This window comes from Balaenoptera ricei, chromosome 6 (genome assembly GCF_028023285.1).
Source record: "Balaenoptera ricei isolate mBalRic1 chromosome 6, mBalRic1.hap2, whole genome shotgun sequence".
NCBI lineage: Eukaryota > Metazoa > Chordata > Mammalia > Artiodactyla > Balaenopteridae > Balaenoptera > Balaenoptera ricei.
Window position 1 is genome coordinate 19286866 of NC_082644.1, and position 18298 is coordinate 19305163.

The 18298-nt window shown below is 33.8% G+C and overlaps 2 non-coding genes across 2 annotated transcripts; one reads left to right on the forward strand and one right to left on the reverse strand.

The window, feature by feature from the left end:
- The first annotated feature begins 529 nt into the window (after positions 1 to 529).
- Positions 530 to 650, forward strand: LOC132368294 (U6atac minor spliceosomal RNA). The gene has a single exon (XR_009504033.1). It is a non-coding gene; the product is annotated as a U6atac minor spliceosomal RNA (small nuclear RNA).
- A 5389-nt stretch (positions 651 to 6039) lies between these two features.
- On the reverse strand, positions 6040 to 6146 carry LOC132368325 (U6 spliceosomal RNA). Its single transcript, XR_009504062.1, has one exon. It is a non-coding gene; the product is annotated as a U6 spliceosomal RNA (small nuclear RNA).
- Positions 6147 to 18298: the final 12152 nt, after the last annotated feature.

The window sequence follows — 18298 nt, forward strand, 5'->3', positions numbered from 1 at the left end:
GCATGCAAAGACTGGAAGAGGCAGCTGTTGTTCTCTCTCTCTCTCTCCCTCTGTGTGTGTGTCTTTCTCTCTCTCTCTCTGTTTTTTCTTCTTGTTGTTTCTTAGTTTCAATTCCTGTCATTAAAGGAAATCTCTGTCAAACATTAGCTGAGCATGAGCTAAAGGAACAGAGAGTTCAGTGATCACACACATCAAGGAATAGTCTTTGCATAATAGTTTGAAGAACTCTCAAAACAGACTAACATAACTTTCAACAATATAAATATCAAACCTTGGAGAAAGAAGATAATGTGATTTCCAAAGTTACTGCATTCTAACAGTCAAATGGCAAGCTTTGAAAAAAGAAATTACAAGGCATAAAAAGAAACAGGAAAGCACTGCTCATTCTAATGAACAAATTAGGTTGAAAGAAATCATTCCTGAGTAAGCCCAAAACATCAAACTTACTACACAAAGACTTTAAAACAAATGTTTTAAATATGCTCAAGGTGCTAAGGAAAAACACAAACAAAGAACTGAAGGAAATCAGCTGTTATTTGAAAGGAGAAAAGGTTAATTTTCCCTTGATGCATGGAAGAGGCCTTCAGGCCTGACAGTTAAGACACTGCCATCTACTTTGTGACATCTAAATATGGTTAACAAATAATTTTAAAAAGAATGGAAGGAAATCAGGAAAATGATGTATAAACAAAATGAGAAAATCAACAAAAGATGGAAATTATAAAAAAGAACTGAACAGAAATTATGGAGCTAAAAAGTACAGTAACTAAAATAAAAAAATTAACCAGAGGGGTTCAAAATCAGATTTGAACAAACAGAAGAAAGGTTTAGTGAACATGAAGATAGACAATTAAAATTATCAAGTCTCAGGAACAAATAAATAAGGAAATAAAGAAAGAAAGAATGAAGAAAACTGATGACGGCACTTATAGGACAATATCAAGCAGACCAAAATACTTATTATGAGATTTCCAGTGCGGGGGGAGACGAAAATGAACAAAAAAATAGACAGAAAAATGACAGAAAACATTAACAAAATGTGATAGTAAGTTCTTACTTATTAATAATTACTTTAAATGTAAACTGATTAAACTCACCAATCAAAAAGCACAGAGCAGCCAAATGGATTAAAAAAAAAAACAATCACAGGATCCAACCATATTTGTCTACAAGAAACTCATCTTACCTTTAAAGACACACATAAGCTGAAAATGAATAGATGGAAACAAGTATTTCATGCAAATAGTAACGCAAAGGAAGGAGGAGTAACCATACTAATAATAGATAAAATAAACTTTAGGTCTAAAAGTGTCATAAGACACAAAGAAGGTCATTACATAATACCAAAAGAGTAAATTCAAGTGGGAGATATAACATTTATAAATATACACACTCAACATCAGAAGACTTAATAATATAAAGCAAATATTGATATATCTAAAGACAGAAAGAGATGGCAATGCAATAATAGTAGGAGACTTCAATACCCCACTTTCAATAATAGATAAATTATCCAGACAGAAAATCAATAAGGAATCAGTGAACTTGAATCCTATAGACCAAATGAACCTAACAGACATGTACAGAACTTTCCACCCAAGAGCAGAAGAATACACATTATTCTAAAGCACATTCATAACATTCTTCAGTAGAGATCACATGGTAGGCCACAAAACAAGCCTTAACATATTTAAGATCATATCAAGTACATTTTTGACCACAATGTGATTTCTTAATTTATTCGTTCTTTGAGTGCATTGTTTAATTTCCACATATCTGTGAATTTTCCCATTTTCCTTCTGTTTCTGATTTCTACTTTCATTCTGTTGAGATCAAAAAAATAGTTGGTATGAATTCAATCTTCAAAAATTTTCCTCAACTTTATAGTGGTATAAATGACAGATTAAAATGTATATAATTAAGGTGTACAATTGATAAACACCTTTGATATATGTTGTCACCACAATGAAGTTTATTAACTTATCCATCACATCACATAGTTACCTTTTCCTGATAAGAATACTTAATCTACCCTCTTACCAAATTTCAAGTATACAATACAGTGGTGTTAACTATTGTCACCATACTGTACATTAGACCTCCAGAACTTATTCATCTTGCATAACTGAAAATTTGTAATCTTTGACCAACATTACTCCACTTCCCTTTCCCCCCAAGACCCTGGAAACCACTATTATAACCTCTGATTTTATGAGTTTGACTGTTTTATTTGACTATAGATTCCACGTATAAGTGGCATCATGCAGTATATTTCTTTCTGTGGCTTGCTAGTTCTCTTAGCATAATGTCTTCTAGATCTATTCTTGTTGGGACAATTGACATGATTTCCTCCCTTTTAGGCTTAATAATTCATATATATATATATATATACACACACACACACACATTTTTTATCCATTCATCCATTGGTCAACATTTAGTTTGTCTCCATATCTTGGCTATTGTGAATAATGCTGCAGTAAACATGTAGGGCAGATATCTCTTCTATCAGGTGATTCTAATTTCCATTCCTTTGGCTATATACCCAGAAATGGGATTTCTGTATCATATGCAATCCTATTTTTAATTTTTTGAGGAACCCCATACTGTTTTCCATAATGGCTGAACCAATTCCCATTCCCACCAATAGTGTATAAAAGTTCCCTTTTCCCCACATTCTTACCAATGCTTGTTAATCTTTCATCTTTTGATAATGACATTTCTAACAGGTGTGAGATGATATCATATTGTGGTCTTGATTTGTATTTCTTTGACGATTAGTGATGTTGAGCATCATTTTATATACATGTTGGCCATTTTCATGTCTTCCTGAAGAAACTGGTTGATATTCTAGTCATTGCTCTTTTTTAAAATTGGGTTATTTGGGTTTTTTTTTTTTTTTTTTTTTGCTTTTGAATTGAAGGAGTTCCTTATATGTTTTGGATATTACCCCCTTATCATATATACAGCTTGCAAATATTTTCTCCCATTCCATAGGTTGCCTTTTCACTCCATTGTTTCCTTTTCTGTGCAAAAGCTTTTTAGTTTGATGTAACCTCACTTGTCTATTTTTACTTTTGTTTCCTGTGTTTTTGATGTCATACCCAAAAAAATCATTGCTCAGGCTAATGTCAAGATTTTTCTCTATGTTCTCTTCTAGTAGTTTTATGGTTTCAAGTTTTATGTTTGTCTTTAATCAATTACGAGTTGATTTTTGTGTATGGTATGAAATAAGGGTCCAATTTCATTCTTCTGCATGTGAATACCCAGTTTTCCCAACACCATTTATTGAAGAGACTATTCGTTCCCCATTTTGTGTTCTTAGTACCCTTTTTGAATATCAGATATTAACAAAACTAAGAAAATTTTTGAAAAGACAAACAAAATCAACAAACCCTTAGCTGAAACAAGAAAAAAAAGAGAAAACACTCAAATAAATATAATTAAAAATGAAAGAGGAGATATTACAATATCCATTATTTCAAGTGGGATATTGAAATCCCTTACTATTATTGTATTTCTGTCTATTTCTCACTTCAGGTCTCTTAATATTTGCTTTATATATTTAAGTACTCTGACACTGGATGTATATATATTTATAATTGTTATGTCTTCCTAATGAAGTGACCCTTTATCATTATGTAATGACCTTTTTTGTCTCTTGTGACAGTTTTTAACTTGAAGTCTATTTTATCTGATGTAGGTATAGCTATCCATAATTTCTTTGTGTTACCATTTGCATAAAACATCTTTTTCCATTCATTTACTTTCAGCCTCGTGTATCCTTAACTCTAAAATGCATCTCTGATAGATAACATGCTGGTTAGATCTTGTTTTTTTTAAAATCCATTTAGCCACTCTATGTAATTTGATTGGGAAATTTAATCCATTTATATTTAAAATAATTATTGGTAAATAAGGACTTACTATTTCCATTTTGTTAATTTTTTTGTCTGTTTTTACACCTCATTTGTTCCTCTCTTCTTCTCTTGTTTTCTTTTCTTGGCATTTTACATTATTTTACATCCTCCATTCTTCAGTCTTGTCACTTGATCACCACAAGATGACTGTCACAGCTCTAATTATCACAACCTCATACAAACATCTCCAAAGGTTGAAAAAATAAGATTTGGAAAAGGAGCTCTTCTTGCATTCCTTTCCTCTTTCTTCAGGGAGGAAAAAATTTCTAGAAATCCTCCAATAAATTTCTCCTTGGATTCCACTTGCCAGAACTGTGTTACATGGACATTTTTTAGCTGTAAAGAAAGCTAACAAAGTTAATATCTGTTATTTTCAGATAAGTTAATATCTGACATTTCCAACGTGAACTATGGGGAGTGTCCGGAAAAGAAAGCAGTTACCCCTACATATCTGTGAGTTCCTAACCCACAGATATAATCAGCCACAGATGAAAAATATTCACTAAAAAGAAGTTCCAGAAAGTTCCTGAAAGCAAAACTTGAATTTGCTGCATGCTGGCAACTATTTACATTGTATTTACAACGATTTACATGGTATTTACATTGTTTTAGGTACTATAAATAATCTAGAGATAATTCGAAGTATATAGAAGGATATATGTAGGTTATACGCAAATTGTATGCCATTTTATATAAGGGACTTGAGCATCCTCGGATTTTGGTATCTGTGGGGGGTTCTAGAAGCAATCCCTCATGGATACAAAGGGACAACTGTAGTAACTGAGTCTAACAGACCAACCCACTATTTGGCAATATTTATTAAGATAGATTTGAGACAGGGGTTTGCAGAATTTTAGGACTTCCCCAAGTTTCCTCATTAGTGTAATAAGTAAAAACTAAGATATTGGTTTCCAGATGATACTTTGAATTTAAGAACCATGGCCAGAAGCATAACCATGTATATAATTATGAGTCTAATATTAGAGTAGAAAAGGGTGGGAAGCAATATGAGCCCCAATTTCCCAGAAGTAGAAAATTTTTTAATTAAAAGAAGACAAATGCTCAAGGGTATATGGAAGCAAAGTTTATAAAATGTAAAATATTAGTAATGGTTTTATGCATTAGACAACATAAAATTTAAAAAATTATGTCTATATGAAATTAGTTTGAAAGTCTTATAATCACTTTGAAACACATCATACTTTCAACACAGTACCTCTATGTTGTTATAGCTGGTATTTTCACCACTTACAATTATGAACTCGTTTTTCCTATCAACACTCATTCACAACTATGCATGTTACTAAACAAATTTAATATCTTTGTAATTGATTAACTATTTGTTTAGTTAACATACATTCTCAGAAAGACCTCCACAGTAACAACTTTGATCTGCAGAGTTGACTTTGTAAATGAGGGTTGGATTCTAAAAACTAAGCATGGTACTAGAAGTCCTAGCCAAAGAAATTAGTCAAGAAAAGAAATAAAAGACATCCAAATCAGAAAGTAAGAAGTAGAACTATCTCTGTTTGCAGATGATAGGATCTTATGTGTAGAAAACTTTAAAGACTGCACAAAAAATCTGTTAGAACTAATAACTGAATTCAGTAAAGTCACAGGATACAAAATTAACATGCAAAGAACAGTTGCAGTTCTGCACATTAACAATGAACTATCAGAAAAGGAAATTTAAAAAAATTTATTGGAGTAGAGTTGATCTACAATGTTGTGTTGCTTTTTGCTGTACAGCTAAGTGAATCAGTTATAAATATACATATATCCACTCGTTTTTAGATTCTTTTCCCATATAGGTCATTACAGCATATTGAGTAAAGTTCCCTGTGCTATACAGTAGGTACTTATTAGCTATCTATTTTATATGTAGTAGGGTGTATATGTCAATTCCAATCTTCCAATTTATTCCTTCTTCCCCTCTCCCCCAGATAACCATAAGATTGTTTTCTACATCTGTAACTCTATTTCTGTTTTATAAATAAGTTCATTTGTACCATTTTTTTTAGATTCCACATGTAAGTGATATCACGTGATATTTGTTCTTCTCTGTCTGACTTACTTCATTCAGTATGACAATCTCTAGGTTCATCCATGTCACTGCAAAAAAAATATGGAATGCTTCATGAATTTGCATGTCATCCTTGCTCAGGGGTCATGCTAAGCCTCTCTGTATTGTTCCAATTTTAGTATATGTGCAGCCGAAGCGAGCACCAGAAAAAGAAATTAAAGAAACAATCCCATCTATGATAGCATCAAAAAGAATAAAATATCTAGCAGTAAGTGAAAGCTGTGAACGACTTGTATACTGACATCTACATCATAACGAATGAAGTCAATGAAGACACATACAAATGGAAAGATATCCTGTATTCATTGAATGGAAGAATTAATATTGTTAAAATGTACATACTACCCAAAATAACTTAGAGTCAATGTAATGCCTATCAAAATCACAATGGTATTTTTGCAAAAACAGGAAAGAACATCCTAAAATTCATATTGAACCAAAAAGGACTTCAAATGTTGCAAAAGGAAAGCAAAGCTGGAGGTAATACACTTACTGATTTCAATGTCTTACAAATCTATGACAATTTAAAAGTGTGGTATTGACGTAAAGATAGACATATAGACCAATAGAAAAGGATAGAAAGCCCAGAGATAATCCCTCCCCCATGTATGTATGGTCAACTGATCTTTGACAAGGGTGCCAAAGATACAGAATGGGGACAAGGTAGTCTTTTCAACAAATGATGGTGGGAAAACTGGATATCAACTTACAAAATAATGAAATTATACTCTTACTTTACATCATACACAAAAATCAACTCAAAATGGATTAAACACTAAAATGTAAGACCTGAAACTGTAAAACTCTTAGGGAAAACATAAGTGAAAACTTGATAACATTGGTCTTGACAATGATTTCATGCATATGACACCAAAAACACAAGCAACTGAAGAAAAAATGAGCAAGTGGGACTGAAATCTAAAAGCCTCTGTACAGCAAAGGAAATATTTAACAGAGTGGAGAGGCAACATAGTGTAAACAACCTAAACAATGGGAGAAATTATTTGCAAACCACAGATCTGATAAGAAGTTGATATCCAAAATGTATAAGGAACTCCTTCAGCTCAACAGCAAAAAATCCCCAAATAACTGAATTCAAAAAGGAACAAAGGACTTGAATATCAGTTTCTTCAAGGAGACATATAATAGCTAACAGGTATACAAAATGATTGCTCAACATCACTAATCATCAGGGAAATGGAAATTAAAATCACAATTAGATATTACCTCACACTATTAATATGTTAGTATGGCTATTATTTTTATTTTAAAAAAGTGTTGGCAAGGATGTGAAGAAATTGAAACTCTTGTACATGGTTAGTGGGAAATGGTATGTACAGCTGCTATGGAAAACAGCATGGAGGTTTCTCAAAAAATTAAAAATAGAAATACCATATAAACCAGCACTCCTACTTCTGGGTTTTTATCCAAAAGAACTTATATCAGGATCTCAAAGAGGTATTTGAACTCCCATGTTTATTGTAACATTACTCACAATAGCCAAAATGTGGAAACAACCTAAATTTCCATTAATGGATGAGTTGATATAGAAAATGTGGTATATATATAGTGAAATATTATTCAACTTCTAAAAAGGAGGAAATGCAACAACATAGATGAACCTTGAGAACAATATGATAAGTTAAATAAGTCAATCACAGAATGACAAATACTGCATGATACCACTTATATGAGGTGTATAAAATAGTTAAACACACAGAAGCAGAGAGTATAATAGTGGTTGCCAGGAATTGGGGGTAGGGAAATATTGGGAATTGTTATTCAATGGATATAAAGTTTCAGTTAGTTGATATGATAAGTTTGGAGAGCTGCCACATAGCATTGTGCTTAAAGTTAACATTAGTATATGTTAATTTGTTAAGAGGGTAGATCTCATGTCAAGTGAACACTTGATATTCATAGAAGAAGAAGAAGAAGAAGAAGAAGAAGAAGAAGAAGAAGAAGAAGAAGAAGAGGAAGAAGAAGAAGAAGAAGAGGAAGAAGAAGAAGGAAAAGGAGGAGGGGGAGGGAGGAGGGGAGGGGGAGGGGGGAGGGAAGAAGGGGAGGAGGGGGGAGGGGGAGGAGGGGAGGGGGAGGGAGAGGGGAAGGAGAAGAGGCTGAGCAAATTCCAACATAATAAATCCAAAGAAACTGATACCAAGATAAATTCTAGTCTAACCTCTGAAAATTAAAGCAAAGAAAAAAAAAGTTGAAACCAGTGAAAGAGAATGTCATATTGCCTATAGGGGAAAAACCATTTGAATGACAGATAATTTCTCATCAGAAACCATGGAGACCACAGAGAAATAGCTCAACATTTTCAAGTCCAGGCAGCAGTGGGGGGTGAGAGGTGGAATGCTGCCAACCCAGAATTTTATACCTAGAAAAATACTTTTTTTAAGAATGGAGGGGAAATCAAGACATTCCCAGATGAAGAAAAAGTAAGCAACTGTGTTGCCAGCCAACATAACCTAAAAGAATGGCTAAAGAAGGTTCTTTCAACAGAAAGGAAATAATAAAATAAGGAATCTTGAAGCATTAGAAAGAAAGATCAATGAAAAAAGTCAAAAATATGGGTAAATACCACAAACTTTCCTCCTCCTCTTAAGTTTTCTAAATTATGTTGGATGGTTGGAGTAAAAACTATAACACTCTGATATTGTTCTTGATACACATGGAGGAAATTTTTAGGACAAGTGTATTCTAAATAGGGAAATACTAAAAAGGTGTAAAAGAAAAGAAGGTTTTTATCCTTCACTTGAACTAGTAAAATTTTGAAGACATCAGACTATGAAAACTTGTGTATGTATAATGAAATACCTAAAGCTACCACACAAAAAGCTATACAAAGAGATACACTCAAAAGAAACATGGTAGTTACATCAAAATGAAAGTCTAAAAATATTCAAGTAACCCACAGGAAGGCAGAAAAATGAAAAGAAAAAAATGAAAATGAGAGAACAAACAATACAAAAAATAATAGCTAACTTAAGCCCAAACATATTGATAATTACATTAAATGTAAGTGCTCTAAATACATAAATTAAAGGTGGAGATTGGTAGAGTATATAAAATTCATGACACCCAAAATATGCTGTCTATAAGAAAATCACTTCAAGTATATTGATATGGATAGGTTGAAAGTAAAATGATGGAAAATATATGCCATACTGCATGGAAACATATCAAAAGAAGGGAAAAATGGCTGTAATAATATCAGATGAAGGAAACCTCAGCACAAAGAAAATTACCAGAGACAAACATTACATAATGTTAAAAGGGTCAACTTACCAAAAAGACATAGCAATCCTAAATATGTATGCATCAAATAAGAGAGTTTCAAAATCTGTGAAGAAAAACTGGTAGAAATAAAGGAGGAACAGACAAATCCACACCTACAATTGGAGACTTCAACACTTCTCTCTCAAAATCGGTAGAACAACTAGGAAAATAGTTGGCATGTATATAGAAGAACTCGATAACATCATCAACTAAAGGCTCTAATCAACATTTTAATCATTTTTCAGCGAACAGTTCATTGGCATTAAGTTGTTGGCATTCACATTGTTGTGAAAACATCCATCTCCAGAGCTTTTTCATCATCCCATCCTGAAACTCTTGTATCCATTAAGTAAAAACTCCCCACTCTCCCTTACTTGCTGTCTCCAAAAAAAAGAAACTCCATATACATTACCAGTCACTACTCATTTTTCCTCAACTTTCCAGTCCTAGGCTTTCTGTCTTTATAGAAATGTCTATTCTGGATATTTTATGTAAGTGGAATCATACACTACGGAGCCTTTTGTGACTGATTTCTTTCACTTAAAATAATGTTTTCATCTATGTTGCAGCAGGTATCAATATTTTATTCATATTCTGATTATTTATTGAAAATGTGTAAAAATATAATTAATATTTGAATATTGATCTTGTATCCTGACACTTTGATGAACTCATTTATTGGTTCTAATGTTGTTTAATGGATTTCTTAAAGTTTTCTACATACAAGATCATGTCATCTGCAAATATAGTTTCCAATCTGGATACTTTATTGATTTTTCTTGCCTAAATGTCCTGGCTAGAAACTCCAGGAAAATGTTAAATAGAATGGTTGGGAACAGAAATCCTTGTCTTGTTCCTGATATTACAGGGAAAGTATTCAGTCTTTTACCATTAAGTATGATGTTAACTGTGTGATTTTCAATGATACCTTTTAACAGATTGAGGAAGTTACCTTTTATTCCTAATTTGTTGAGAGTTTTCATCATGTTGAGTATTGGATTTGTCAAATTATTTTCTGCATCTATTGAGATGATCCTGTGGGGGTTTTGTTTGTTTGTTTATTATATTAATATGGTATGTTACATTAGTTGATTTTTTAATGTTAAACCAACTTTACATTCCTGGGATAAATTCCAATTGGCCGTAGTGCATAAGCCTTTTATATATTGCTAGATTTAATTTGCTAATATTTTGTTGAAGATTTTTGCATGTATATTCATGAGGAATACTAGCCTGTAGTTTTCTTTTCTGATGATGTCTTTGTCAGGTTTTGGTATCAGGGTAATATGGCTTCATAGAATTAGCTCCCTCCATCTCTGTTTTCCAAAAGAATTTGTGAAAAGTTGATATTCTTCTTTAAATCCTTGGTAGAATTCACCGGTGAAGCTATCTGGGCCTGGGCTTTTCTTTGTGAGAAGTTTTTAGATTATTAACCCAAATCTTTACTTCTTATACGTCTCTTCAGATTGTATATTTCTTCTTGAGTCAGTTTCTATAATTCGTGTCATCCTCGGAATTTGCCCACTTATTTTAGTCTAAGTTATCTAATTTGTGGGCATACAGTTGCTCATCACATTTCCTTATAATACATTTTATTTCTATAAGATCAGTAGTGTCACCCCTCTTTCATTCCTTATTTTAGTAATTTGCATGTTTGTTATTTCTTTCTTGGTCAGTCTTGTTAAAGGTTTGTCAATTCTATTGATCTTTTTGAAGAACTAACTTTTGGTTTTTAAAATTTTTGTTATTGTTTTCCTTTTATCTATTTCATTAATTCCCACTTATACCTGTATTTCCTTCCTTTTGCCTGTTTTAGGTTTATTTTGCTCTTCTTTTTTCTGTGTCTTATGGTGGTTGTTAAGTTATTGATTTGAGATCTTATTTTCATGTGGGCTTTTACAGCGATAAATTTCCCTATAAGCACTACTTTAGATGCATCCTATAACTTTGGGCATGTTTTTCCTTCATTTTCATTTATCTCAAAGTGTTTTTAAAATATATCTTGTGATTTCTTCTTTGACCATTGTTTACTTAGAATGTGTTGCTTAATTTTCATGATTGTAAATTTCTTAAATTCTTTCCTGTTATTGCATTCTAATTTCATTTCATTTTGGGCATAGGACTTTCTTTGTATGATTAATACTTTTACACTTATTGAGACGTGGATTTATGGCCTTGCATATGATCTATCCTAGAGAATGTTCCTTGTATACTTGAAAAGATTATATATTGATATGATTGAATTTATGTCTGTTTGTTTACATTATGACTTCTACGTGTTTCATGTTTTTCATTAGGAAAAAGTCTAATCCACCTTAATTGCTTTCTTTCCATTAAGTTAAAATTTTTAGAGTAAGATTTTAATTACTTTAATGATTTTTTCACTATATATATATATATTTTTAAGTATTTTTATTTATTTATTTTTGGCCGCACTGCATGGCATAGGGGATCTCAGTTCCCTGACCAGGGACTGAACCCATGCCCCCTGCAGTGGAAGTATGGAGTCTTAACTACTGGACAAGCAGGGAATTCCCTCATTATATAGTTTTAATTTATATTATTAGTGGTTCTTCTGGGTATTACAATATACATCTTATCATAACCTACTTCAGATTTATATTAACTTAATTCTAGTGAAATATAGAAACCTTATTCTTGTGTACCTTTCTTCCTTCTTTTCTTATTTTGTGCTATCATTGTTATACACACTACACCTATATACATTGTTATAATTAATACAATATATATGTCTTCTAAAGAAGCTCTGAGAAGAAAAGATGGCAAGAATGTATTTAAAGAGTTTGCTATATTAACCTTATTTGCCATTTCTAGGTCTCTTATTTTGTTCTTGTGGATTTGAGTTACTCTCTGGCTTCATTTCGTTAACTCCAATATAGCTGCTTCCATCCATTTCTTTTGTGCTGTAATTTTAAAAATATATTACATTTCTATATACTAATGCCCAATAATGCAATTATACAAACATTGTTTTTCATCAAATTTTGAAAGTTTTCAGTCATTATTTCTTTGAAGATTTTTTAATTCTCCTTTCTTTCTCTCCTCTGATATATACATATTGGTGTGCTTAATGGGGTCCCATATTTCTCTGAGACTCTTTATATCTCTTCCTTTTTTGTTCCCTCTGTTTTTCAGATTACTTAATATCTATCAGTATATCTTCAAGTTCATTGATTCTTCTGCCATTTCAAATTTATTATTGAGTCCTCTAATGAATTTTTCATGTTAGTTCCAGAATTTACATTTAATTTTTTTTAGTTTCTATCTCTTTATTTGATTTTCTGATCTCCTTTTTCTTTATTTGATGAGATAAAATTATCATACCTTTCTTTAATTCTTTTTTTTTTAAACATCTTTAGGGAGTATAAACGCTTTGCAACGTTGTGTTAGTTTCTGCTGTACAACAAAGTGAATCAGCTATATGTATACATATATCCTAATAGATCCTCCCTCTTGAGCCTCCCTCCCACCCTCCCTATCCCACCACTCTAGGTGTCACAAAGCACCAAGCTGATTTCGCTGTGCTATGCAGCTGCTTCACACTAGCTATTTTACATTTGGTAGTGTATCTATGTCAATTCTACTCTCTCACTTCATCCAAGCTTCCACTTCCCCTTCCCCATGACCTCAAGTCCATTCTCTACATCTGTGTCTTTATTCCTGTCCTGCCCCTAGGTTCATCAGAACATTTTCATTTTTTAAGATTCCATATATATGTGTTAGCATACGATATTTGTTTTTCTCTTTCTGACTTACTTCACTCTGTATGACAAGTCTAAGTCCAACCACCTCACTGCATAACTCAATTTCGTTTCTTTTTATGGCTGAGTAATATTCCATTGAATATATGTGCCACGTCTTCATTATCCATTCATCTGTCGATGGACACATAGGTTGCTTCCATGTCCTGGCTATTGTAAATAGTGCTGCAATGAACATTGTGGTACATGTCTCTCTTTTTTTTTTAATTAATTTCTTTATTTATATTTTTGGCTGTGTTGGGTCTTCACTACTGCATGCAGGCTTTAGTTGCAGTGAGTAGGGACTACACTTGGTTGCAGTGTGCGGGTTTCTCATTGCAGTGGCTTTTCTTGTTGCAGATCATGAGCTCCAGGTGAGCGGGCTTCAGTAGTTGTGGCACGTGGGCTCAGCAGTTGTGGCTCTCAGGCTCTAGAGCACAGGCTCAGTAGTTGTGGTGCACGGGCTTAGTTGCTCTGTGGCATTTGGCATCTTTCTGGACCAGGGCTCGAACCAGTGTCCCCTGCATTGGCAGGCGGATTCATCACCACTGCACCACCAGGGAAGCCCTCTTCTTGAATTATGGTTTTCTTAGGGTATATACCCAGTAGTGGTGTTGCTGGCTCATATGGTAATTCTGTTTTTAGTTTTTTAAGGAACCTCCATACTGTTCTCCATAGTGGCTGTATCAATTTACATTCCCACCAACAGTGCAAGAGGGTTCCCTTTTCTCCACAGCATCTCCAGCATTTATTGTTTGTAGATTTTTTGATGATGGCCATTCTGACTGGTGTGAGGTGATACCTCATTGTGGTTTTCATGTGCATTTTTCTAATGATTAGTGATGCTGAGCATCCTTTCTTGTGTTTGTTGGCAATCTGTTGGTCTTCTTTGGAGAAATGTCTATTTAGGTTTTCTGCCCATTTTTTGATTGACTTTTTTTTTTTTTTTGGATAATGAGCTGCATGAGCTGTTTGTATATTTTGGAGTTTAATCCTTTGTCAGTTGCTTCGTTTGCAAATTTTTCCTCCCATTCTGAGGGTTGTCTTTTCGTCGTGTTTATGGTTTCCTTTGCTGTGCAAAAGCTTTTAAGTTTCCCATTTGTTTATTTTTTATAAAATAAAATAGGACCTTTTATTTTTAAGGTCCTATTTGTTTATTTTTGTTTTTATTTCCATTTCTCTAGGAGGTGGGTCAAAAAGGATCTTGCTGTGATTTATGTCATAGAGTGTTCTGCCTATGTTTTCCTCTAAGAGTTTTGTAGTGTATGACCTTACATTTAGGCCTTTAATCCATTTTGAGTTTATTTTTGTGTATGGTGCTAGGAATTGTTTTAATTTCATTCTTTAACATGTAGCTGTCCAGTTTTCCCAGCACCACTTATTGAAGAGGCTGTCTTTTCTCCACTGTATATTCTTGCCTTTTTTATCAAAGACAAGGTGACCATATGTGTGTGGGTTTATCTCTGGGCTTTCTATCTTGTTCCACTGATCTATATTTCTGTTTTTGTACTAGTACCATACTGTCTTGATTACTGTAGCTTTGTAGTATAGTCTGAAGTCAGGGAGCTTGATTCCTCTAGCTCCATTTTTCGTTCTCAAGATTGCTTTGGCTATTTGGGGTCTTTTGTGTTGCCATACAAATTGTGAAATTTTTTGTTCTAGTTCTGTGAAAAATGCCATTGGTAGTTTGACAGGGATTGCATTGAATCTGTAGATTGCTCTGGGTAGTATAGTCATTTTCAAAATGTTGATTCTTCCAATCCAAGAACATGTTATATCTCTCCATCTGTTTGTATCATCTTTAATTTCTTTCATCAGTGTCTTATAGTTTTCTGCATACAAGTCTTTTGTCTCCTTAGATAGGTTTATTCCTAGGTATTTTATTCTTTTTGTTGCAGTGGTAAATGGGAGTGTTTCTTTAATTTCTCTTTCAGAATTTTCATCCTTAGTGTATAGGAATGCAAGAGATTTCTGTGCATTAATTTTGTATCCTGCTACTTTACCAAATTCATTGATTAGCTCTAGTAGTTTTCTGGTAGCATCTTTAGGATTCTCGATGTATAGTATCATGTCCTCTGCAAAGAGTGACAGTTTTACTTCTTCTTTTCTGGTTTGGATTCCTTTTATTTCTTTTTCTTCTCTGACTGCTGTGGCTAAAACTTCCAAAACTATGTTGAATAATAGTGGTGAGAGTGGGCAATCTTGTCTTGTGCTTGATCTTAGAGGAAATAGTTTCAGTTTTTCACCATTGAGAAAGTTTGTTGGCTGTGGGTTTGTTATATATGGGCTTTATTATGTTGAGGAAAGTTCCCTCTATGCCTACTTTCTGGAGGGTTTTTTTATCATAAATGGATGTTGACTTTTGTTGAAAGCTTTATCTGCATCTATTGAGATTATCATATAGTATTTCTCCTTCAATTTGTTAATATGGTGTATCACATTGATTGATTTGCATATATGGAAGAATCCTTTCATTCCTGGGATAAACCCCACTTGATCATGGTGTATGATCCTTTTAATGTGCTGTTGGATTCTGTTTGCTAGTATTTTGTTGAGGATTTTTGCATCTATGTTCATCAGTGATAATGGCCTGTAGTTTTCTTTTTTTATGACATCTTTGTCTGGTTTTGGGACCTCTGATCTTTATGATTTCTTTCCTTCTGCGAACTTTGTTTTTGTTGTTGTTGTTGTTCTTTCTCTAATTGCTTTATGAGTAAGGTTAGGTTGTATATTTGAGATTTTTTTTGTTTCTTGAGGTAGGATTATATAGCTATAAACTTCCCTCTTACAACTACTTTTGCTGCATCCCACAGGTTTTGGGTTCTTGTAGTTTCATTGTCATTTGTTTCTAGGTATTTTTTTTATTTCGTCTTTGATTTCTTCAGTGATCTCTTGGTTATTTAGCAACATATTGTTTAGCCTCCATGGGTTTGTATTTTTTACAGGTTTTTTTCCTGTAATTGATATCTAGTCTCATAGTGTTGTGGTCGGAAAAGATACTTGATATTATTTCAATTTTCTTAAATTTACCAAGGCTTGATCTGTGACCCAAGATATGATCTATTATGGAGAATGTTCCATGAGCACTTGAGAAGAAAGTGTATTCTGTTGATTTTGGGTGGAATGTCCTATAAATATCAATGAAGTCCATCGTGTTTAATGTGTCATGTAAAGCTTGTGTTTCCTTATTTATTTTCATTTTGGATGATCTGTACCTTGGTGAAAGTGGGGTGTTAAAGTTCCCTACCATTATTGTGTTACTGTTGATTTCCCCTTTTATGGCTGTTAGCACTTGCCTTAGGTATTGAGGTGCTCCTATGTTGGGTGCATAAATATTTACAATAGTTATATACTCTTCTTGGATTGATCCCTTGATCATTATGTAGTGTCCTTCTTTGTCTCTTGTAATAGTCTTTATTTAAAGTCTGTTTTGTCTGGTATGATAATTGGTAGTCCAGCTTTGTTTTGATTTCCATTTGCATAGAATGAGTTTTTCCATCCCCTCACTTTCAGTCTGTATGTGTCCCTAGGTCTGAAGTGGGTCTCTTGTAGACAGCATATATATGGGGCTTGTTTTTGTATCCATTCAGCCAGCCTGTGTCTTTTGGTTGGAGCATTTAATCCATTTACATTTAAGGTAATTACCAATATGTATTTTCTTATTACCATTTTGTTAATTGTTTTGGGTTTGTTTTTGTAGGTCTTTTCCTTCTCTTGTGTTTCCTGCCTAGAGAAGTTCCTTTAGCATTTGTTGTAAAGCTGGTTTGGTGGTGCTGAATTCTCTTAGCTTTTGCTTGTCTGTAAAGGTTTTAATTTCTCTGTCAAATCTGAATGAGATCCTTGCTGGGTAGAGTGATCTTGGTTGTAGGTTTTTCTCCTTCATCACTTTAAATATGTCCTGCCACTCACTTCTGGTTTGCAGAGTTTCTGCTGGAGTATCAGCTGTTAACCTTATGGAGATTCCCTTGTATGTTATTTGTTGCTTTTCCCTTGCTGCTCTTAATATTTTTTCTTTGTATTTAATTTTTGATAATTTGATTAATATGTGTCTTGGTGTGTTTCTCCTTGAATTTATCCTGTATGGGACTCTCTGTGCTTCCTGGGCTTGATTGACTATTTCCTTTCCCATGTTAATGAAGTTTTCAACTATAATCTCTTCAAGTATTTTCTCAGACCCTTTCTTTTTCTTTCTTCTTCTGGGACCCTTGTAATGTGAATGTTGGTGCATTTTATGTGGTCCCAGTGGTCATGAGAGTGTCCTCAATTCTTTTCATTCTTTTTTCTTTATTCTTCTCTGTGGCAGTTATTTCCACTATTTTATCTTCCAGGTCACTTATCCTTTCTTCTGCCTCAGTTACTCTGCTACTGATTCCTTCTAGAGAATTTTTAATTTCATTTATTGTGTTGTTCATCATTGTTTGTTTGCTCTTTAGTTCCTCTAGGTCCCTGTTAAACGTTTCTTGTGTTTTCTCCATTCTATTTCCAGATTTTGGTTCATCTTTAATTGTCATTATTCTGAATTCTTTTTCAGGTAGACTGCCTATTTCCTCTTCATTTGTTTGGTCTGGTGGGTTTTTACCTTGTTACTTCATCTGCTGCATATTTCTCTGACTTCTCATTTTGTTTAAATTACTGTCTTTGGGGGTCTCCTTTTTGTAGCCTGCAGGTTCATAGTCCCCATTGTTTTTGGTGTTTGCCCCCAGTGGCTGAGTTTGGTTCAGTGGTTTGTGTAGGCTTCCTGGTGGAGGGGACTGGTGCCTGTGTCTGGTGGGTGGGGCTGGGTCTTTTCCTTCTCATGGGAAGGGCTGTGTCCAGTGGGACATTTTTGGGTGTCTGTGAACTTAGCATGACTTTAGGCAGCCTCTCTGCTAATGGGTGAGGTTGTCTTCCTTTCTTTCTAGTTGCTTGGCATGGGGATCCAGCACTGGAGCTTGCTGGGCATTGGCTGGAGCTAGTCTGATTGTTCAGACACAGATCTCTGGGAGACCTCTCACTGATTGATATTACATGGGGCCGGGAGGTCTCTGGTGGTCCAATGTCCTGAACTCGGCTCTCCCACCTTGAGGCTCAGGCCTGACACCAGGCCAGAGCACCAAGACTCTGCCAGCCACATGGCTTGAAAGAAAAGAAGAAAAAAAAAAAAAAAACTGATAGATACTCAAACCAAATGGTGAAAGCAGATCTAAAAAGACAAAATCACCCGAAGAAACATACACATACACACTCACAAAAAGAGAAGAAAGGAAAAAAAA